Genomic DNA, 7309 nt, shown 5'->3' with positions numbered 1-7309 from the left:
CTTACCCAGCTGCTGTCGGATATTGGGTATATAACACCGGCGTCAAGCCATTTAAGAATTTCTTTCCTTACAACCTCTTTCATCTTCGGGTTCAACCGCCTTTGACTCTCAATAGAGTTCTTAGCATCTTCTTCCAATAGAATTTTGTGCATGCAAAAGGCCGGGCTTATCCCTCGGATATCTGCTATCGTCCATCCAATGGCCTTTTTGTGCTTCTCCAAAATCTGCAATAAAGAATATTCATTAGTAGGTGATAAATTGGAAGCTATAATAACTGGTAAAGTGTCGTTATCCCCTAGATACGCATATTTCAAATGCGACGGCAATGGCTTTTGCTCCAACGTGGGTGGTTCCACTATGGACGGAAGTAACGACTTGCATTCTTCTTTTTGTATTTTTTCAATAGGACTAGCCACATCTTCTGGGCCTTCTGCTATCTTATCAAGCTCTTCTTCAATCTCTGTAACTAACGAGTCATAAAACTCATCAAACATAATAGGATTCAAGCTATTTATAGCAGAGCACTCTTCAAAGTCTCCTGGTAATTTCATGGCATCTAGAACATTAAATTTAACTTCTTCATTATTTACCCTCATTGTAATTTCTCCCTTCCTTACATTAAAAACTGTATCCCCAGTGGCTAGAAATGGTCTTCCCAAAATAATGGGAACGTCTAAGTCTGCCTCGCAATCTAGAATGATAAAGTCCGCAGGGAAAATGAATTTGTCCACCTGGACTAAAACATCTTCTATCTTTCCCTCAGGTCTTATGATAGATCTATCTGCTAGTTGGAGGGTAACCGTAGTAGGTCTAGCTTCTCCTATGCCTAAAGATTTGAAAACTGATAATGGCATAAGATTAATGCTAGCGCCTAGATCACATAATGCCCTACCTAAGTTTTTTCCTCCTATGGAACATGGAATGGTAAAACTGCCAGGATCATTACATTTCATGGGTAGCGGGCTGCCTACAGCTTCACTACTACATTTTGTCATGGCTACCAGTTCATGCTCTCCTATTTTTTTCTTCCTAGAAACTATATCTTTCAAAAACTTAGCATAATTTGGCATCTGTTCTAGAGCATCTACTAATGGTATATTTATATGCAGTTGTTTTAAAATATCTAAAAATTTTCTAAACTGGGAATCATTATTTTTCTTAACTAATCTTTGTGGAAACGGGGGAGTAAGGGTAAAAGAAGGCTGTACCTGTGGAGGAACACTCGGGGTGTCCTTATTACCTTTTCTAATATTCTCTTTTTCTGGTGTTGTTGGATTTTCTGGTATCTTTACAATTGGTTCAGTGGACGGAATCTGTACATCTGTTGTTGGCATTGTTGGTCCATCATATGCCAGTCCACTCCTGAGGGTGACAGCTTTGCACTGTTCTTTCCCTTCTCGTTTTGGTAATTCAGTATGGCCTGGAAAAGAACCTTGTGGTCTATTCTTCAATTCATTGGCGAGCTGTCCCAATTGGGTCTCGAAATTCCTCATTGATGCCGCTTGGGATTGTATCACTGCGTCGGTTCGGGCCATGTACTCCTTCATCATATTCTCAAGATTTGAGTTGTTATTTTGAACTGGTGGAGTCTGTGTTCTCTGATTATACTGCTGTTGCGGTGGTGGGATGTATTGCTGTGTAGGTGGAACATAGGGCTGCTTGTTCTGTTGGCTCTGCCCTTGATTAAAACCGCTCGAACCTCCTTGTCCTCCCCATGAGAAATTAGGGTGGTGCCTCCAACCTGGGTTGTAGGTGTTCGAATATGGGTTAAAGTTCCTATTGTTCCCATGTCCTACATAAAAAACAGAAGCAGGGTTATGTGGACAATTATCATAGATATGGTTTTCACTGCAAAATGAACAAATGAGATCGTTGACTTGGCAAACAGGGGCAGGAGTGCAATAATCCGACTGCACAGGTTGTATCGGCGTGGCTAATGGATTTTTTATTCCCAATGCCATCTCTTTCAGCCTCTGGTTCATTGTAACCATCTCTTTTTGCATCGAGGTCGCAATGTCCAGAGCCAAAACTCCAGCTGGATCTTGCTTCTTTGGTGCTGCCCTAGATCTTTGCGAACACCATAGTTCGTTATGTGAAGCTAAGTCATTTAGGATGTCAACTATCTCGTTGAATGTCTTCTTTGTAAAGGCTCCGTTGGCAGCATTGTTTAGCATCATCTTAGTAGGATGATCTAAACCTCTAAAGAAATGTTCTATCTGGATGCATGCCGGCAAGCCATGGTTCGGACATTTCCTGATTAGTTCTTTAAATCTCTCCCACGCCTCGTGAACAGGTTCACGATCATACTGTCTAAAGGAGATGATCTCTTCTCTGATATCAGCGTGGTGAGTAGGTGGGAAGAATTTTGTTAAGAACTTCTCCACTAACGACCCCCATGTGGTGATGGATCCCGGTGGAAATGCATTGAGCCATGCTCTAGCTTGGTCCTTCAAAGAAAATGGAAAAAGTGTTAGTCTCAGAGCATCGTCTGTTATACCAGGTAATCGAAATGCATTTGCAATTTGAATGAATGATTTCAGATGATCATGTGGATCCTCATGTTCCTGCCCTCCAAAATGTCCAATTGTCTGCAACATTTGGAACATCATTGGTTTAAGCTCAAAGTTTGCGTGGGCTGGAATAGGGTTGACTATCCCTGAATCAAAGTTCTGAAAAGCCGTGGCGGCATATTCTCGCATTGCCACGTCTCTGTTGTCCGCCATCTGGATATGGTTGAATTCATCATTTCTTGCATGATCCCTCATATTACCGTTAACAGCAGGTGGATCAACCGGATCACGAGGTGGAATATCTGCCATTGATGTGCTCGTACTCTCTACCTCACTTTCAGGACTGATTTCACCTTCTCTCTCTTTTTGCTTTTCTAGTTGTTTTCGAAGTCTTTGCTCCTTTCGAGTTTTTCGAAGGGTCCGCTCAATCTCAGGGTCAAGGGGTAGAAGAAAAGATCTTGTGCTCATGCACTTTAACGTACCCTTGTGAGATAAACGACCAAAAATATAGAACAAAAACGGTGGATGGAAATTACACCCAACAACAATTCACAAAAAAATAAAAACTAAAAGAATTTGGAAATAATTTTAAAACTAAAGTCCCCGGCAACGGCGCCAAAAACTTGACTGGGCGTTTATGCTGAACGCACGCGCTAAGCGTGGTAACAATTATATAGATGCAAGCGCACACCTGTCAGAGTAATATAAAATGGATGAAGTATCCAAGTATCGATCCTCAAGGACTTCTAAACAATTTCCAAACTCTAAAGTTTTAAAGAATAGTGAATGTTGGAATGAGTGATTCTTGTAAAATGGGAAGTGGTCACAAATAATGGTTTGGATTTGGGATTTGGACTTAGAATGATAAAACCTAGCCCGAATTACTTCAAGTTAGCCAACAAAGAATCAAGGACATGCTAAGGACAATATGCATTTTACTTTAGAAACTAACGACTACGCTTCTCACTTTACTTATGTCTAAGCAAGTTCAAAGTCCTAAGACATTCCCTAATATGTCTACTATGAGATATATCTTAGTTTTAGGATGGAAATAGTCGCAACCTCGGGTTAAGGTCCTATGTCTAGGCTACTTAAGCGGAACCCTTATGTCTAAGGCGCTCCTCTCCTCGGTTTAACCACTCAACAATGCAAATAAGCAACCTTTTCAGTATTGACTTGTTAAGACTTACAGTGGCCTTCTCTAAATCCTAACTTTTGGGAAAACATGTTGAGCAATGAATGGAAAGTAAAAACACTACTTCGTAGCAACCCTTTTTAGACATAAAAGGCTAACTATCCATAACCGGGCTAGAGACGGGAATTTAGAAAGACATATTGAAGAAAATACAGCAAGTAAAATGGTTGAATGTGGAATGCATGTGTGAAAAACGAAAGTTAACTAACGGAGAGTTTTTATCGGGATTGAGAGCTTCGCCCTTCTCTTTCAAGCAAGGGAGAGTGTCACGTGCTCTTTCCTCCAAAAACACAACTCTCTTAACTAAAAATAAAGTAAAGGCAAAGAGAAGATAAGCAAAGTGCTAGATTTTTATATATTTGAATAAGTAGAAAATGACTAAGTACAAATGGAAACAAAACAAAGCTCAATAAAAGAATGTAAAGTGCTCGGGATTTAAAAACCAAAAGCAACTAATGAAAGCAACTCAAAAGTACTTAGAAAGCAACAAAGAAACACTAAAAATGATCAAGAGAAGGAAGCAAGGCTTGATGAATTTGGTGGAGAAGTTGCTGGAATTTATAGCTGTGCAGAATTGGTTAGGTAGGTCCTAAAACGATGGTGAATCACCCATTTCCAACTCTTTTGACTGACCAAATCGTGCTCAAACTGATAGTGGAACACTTCTTCTACACGTATGCATCGGTTGGAACCACCAAAACGCATTGGAAGACGCGTTTCATTAAGGGCAAAGTTGGAAGAAAAACTGTTTTCTGCAGGCTTCCCAGGCGCCTGGCGCCTCCTGAGGTGTTTTTTCGTCTTTTCGCTTCGTTTGATTAATTTGCACTCCCAAATGGTCCTAAAATGTCATAAATACAACATAAGCCATCCACAAACCATAGTATATGAATTTTGCATGAATTGGAACTCAAACGATCGAGAAAAAGTCCGAAACAAAGCTGAAACATAGTAAAAACAGCATCTAAAACCTTCTTTTTACGCATGTAAACAAGCGTAATCAGTGACTTATGCCAAGCTTGCTGCAAAAGTCTTTGAACTTGGCGTTGTCAAACTGCTTCCCATTGTCTGTCACAATGGCCTGCGGTATACTAAAGCGACATATAATATTTGCCCATACGAAGGACGTGACTCTGGATTCCGTTATGTGGGAGAGCGCCTCGGCCTCGGCCCACTTTGTGAAGTAATCCACAGCAACCACAGCGAACTGGGTCTGGCCTTTGCCCAAAGGGAAAGGACCAATGATATCTACCCCCACTGCGCGAATGGCCACGGGGCCGAAATGGGGTGAGCAGCTCGAGAGGTTGGTGGATTATGGTTCCGTAGCGTTGGCAATTGTCTCAAGTTCTAACGAACTTCTTGGCGTCCTGGCTGAGGGTCGGCCAATAGTATCCTTGTCGAATCACTTTGGCTGACAGCGACCGGGCGCCTGAGTGATTGCCGCACACTCCTTCGTGGATTTCTCTGAGGACGTACAGGCCCTCTTCAGGGGTTACGCATCTCAATAGAGGCAGGGAAAAGCCGTGTCGGTACAATGCTCCACCTCGGACCACGAACCGAGCTGCTCGCCTTGCCAACTTTCTGCGCTCCTTGGGGTCTTGTGGTGAATTGCCCCTAATGAAATCCGCAATCGGGTCCATCCATGAGGACTCTGGAGCGCCGATCTCCATCAGATCTGGCTCTGAGATCGAGGGATTATCTAAGATCTCGACGGGGACCGACCTGGCCAGGTCGGTCTCGTACGCTGATGCTAACTTGGCCAAGGCGTCGGCATTAGAATTTTCTGCTCGGGGGACCCGGTTTACTTCGTAAGTTCGAAATTGGGCGAGGTACGATCTGACCTTGCCCAAATACTTCTCCATTCGGGAGTCTTTGGCTTGGTACTCTTCCTTGATCTGGCTCACAACCAGCTGGGAGTCGCTGAAGAACTTAACACAAGAGGCCCCCAATGCTCTGGCGATACGTAGACCGGCAATAAATGCCTCATACTCAGCCTCGTTATTGGAAGTCCGGAAGCCGAACCGCAAGGCATACTCAAATCGCTCGCCTCCTGGTCCGAGCAAGAGGACCCCGGCCCCGCACCCCTTCTCATTGGAGGATCCGTCGACATAGATTGTCCACGGTAGGTCGGACTCGCTCAGCTCGGAAGGTGGCGTGAGCTCGGCTATGAAATCTGCCGCTGCTTGTCCTTTCAACGCAGTTCTGGGTTCGAACTGGATGTCGTACTCACTTAGCTCCATTGCCCACTTCATCAGGCGTCCAGAAGCTTCTGGCTTATGGAAGATGTTTTTTAGGGGCAAGTTAGTGAGCACCACCACCGTATGGGCTTGGAAGTATGGTCTAAGCCGTCGGGCCGAGGTGACTAAAGCGAGAGCCAACTTCTCCATCTGAGGGTATCTAGTCTCGGCTTCGGTCATAGCCTTGCTTGTGTAGTAGATCGGGTTTTGCCGCGCTTCCTCTTGCCTGATTAGGGCCGAGCTGACGGCACTGTCAGACACTGCTAAGTACAATTGGAGCTTGTCCCCCGGCATGGGCTTGGCGAGCAAAGGTGCCGAACAGAGGTAGCTCTTCAATTGCTGAAATGCTTGTTCGCACTCCGCTGTCCATTCAAACGGCCCTTTCTTTCGTAGGACTTTGAAGAAAGGAAGGCACTTATCTGTCGATCTTGAAACAAACCGGTTCAGGGCCGCAATCCTGCCATTGAGGCACTGAAGCTGCTTCAGCGTCTTAGGTGCCTCCATCTCGAGCACGACTTTAATCTTTTCGGGGTTGGCCTCGATTCCCCGGTTGTTCACCATGAAGCCAAGGAATTTTTCCGAAGAGACTCCAAAGGCACATGTCCTCAGAACCTCGAAGGCTTCGATCAGATCGGAGAGATGCGACTTAGACTGCTTGCTCTTGACAAGCATGTTGTCCACATACACTTCCATATTCCGGCCGATCTGCTTGGCGAACATTTTGTTCACCATTCTCTGGTAGGTCGTTCATGCGTTCTTTAACCCGAAGGGCATGACCTTGTAACAGTACAGACCTTGGTATGTTATGAATGCGGTATGACCTTGTTCTGAGACATGCATCTTGATTTGGTTGTACCTAGAGTAGGCGTCCATGAAGGTCAGCAGTTCGTGCCCGGCTGTGGCGTCCACAAGCTGATCAATCCTCGGCAGTGGGAAGCAATCTTTCGGGCATGCCTTATTTAAGTTCGTAAAATCTACGCACATTCTCCACTTTCCGTTAGATTTTTTAACTAATACAACATTGGAGAGCCACTAGGGATACGAAATTTCTCTTATGTATTCAGCTTTCAAAAGTTTGCTAACTTCCTCAACAATTACATCACTCCGCTCCTTTTTTATAGGTCTTCTTTTTTGCTTTACAGGTCGGAATGACGGATCTACGCTGAGGCGGTGCGTCATAATTTTCGGGTCAATGCCAGGCATGTCCTCATGGGACCACGCAAAGACATCCGAGTTGGATCTGAGGAAGTGGATTAGCTCCTCTCTGTCGGTGGCCCCCAGCTTGGTTCCTATGCTTATTTGCTTCTCGGGACTAAGCAGAGGAACAAGCTCGAGCTCCTCAGTGGGTGCGGCAAACTCCCTTCTCGGCA

At 44.4% G+C, this 7309-nt stretch overlaps 1 non-coding gene across 1 annotated transcript; it reads left to right on the top strand.

The window, feature by feature from the left end:
- The first annotated feature begins 2232 nt into the window (after window positions 1-2232).
- On the top strand, window positions 2233-2339 carry LOC148208665 (small nucleolar RNA R71). The gene has a single exon (XR_015788628.1). It is a non-coding gene; the product is annotated as a small nucleolar RNA R71 (small nucleolar RNA).
- The last annotated feature ends 4970 nt before the right edge of the window (window positions 2340-7309 follow it).

This window comes from Momordica charantia (genome assembly GCF_013281855.1).
Source record: "Momordica charantia cultivar OHB3-1 chromosome 10 unlocalized genomic scaffold, Mcharantia_2.0 BLBB01000010.1, whole genome shotgun sequence".
In the NCBI taxonomy this organism is placed as follows: domain Eukaryota; kingdom Viridiplantae; phylum Streptophyta; class Magnoliopsida; order Cucurbitales; family Cucurbitaceae; genus Momordica; species Momordica charantia.
This window is presented reverse-complemented; position numbering and strand designations above follow the sequence as displayed.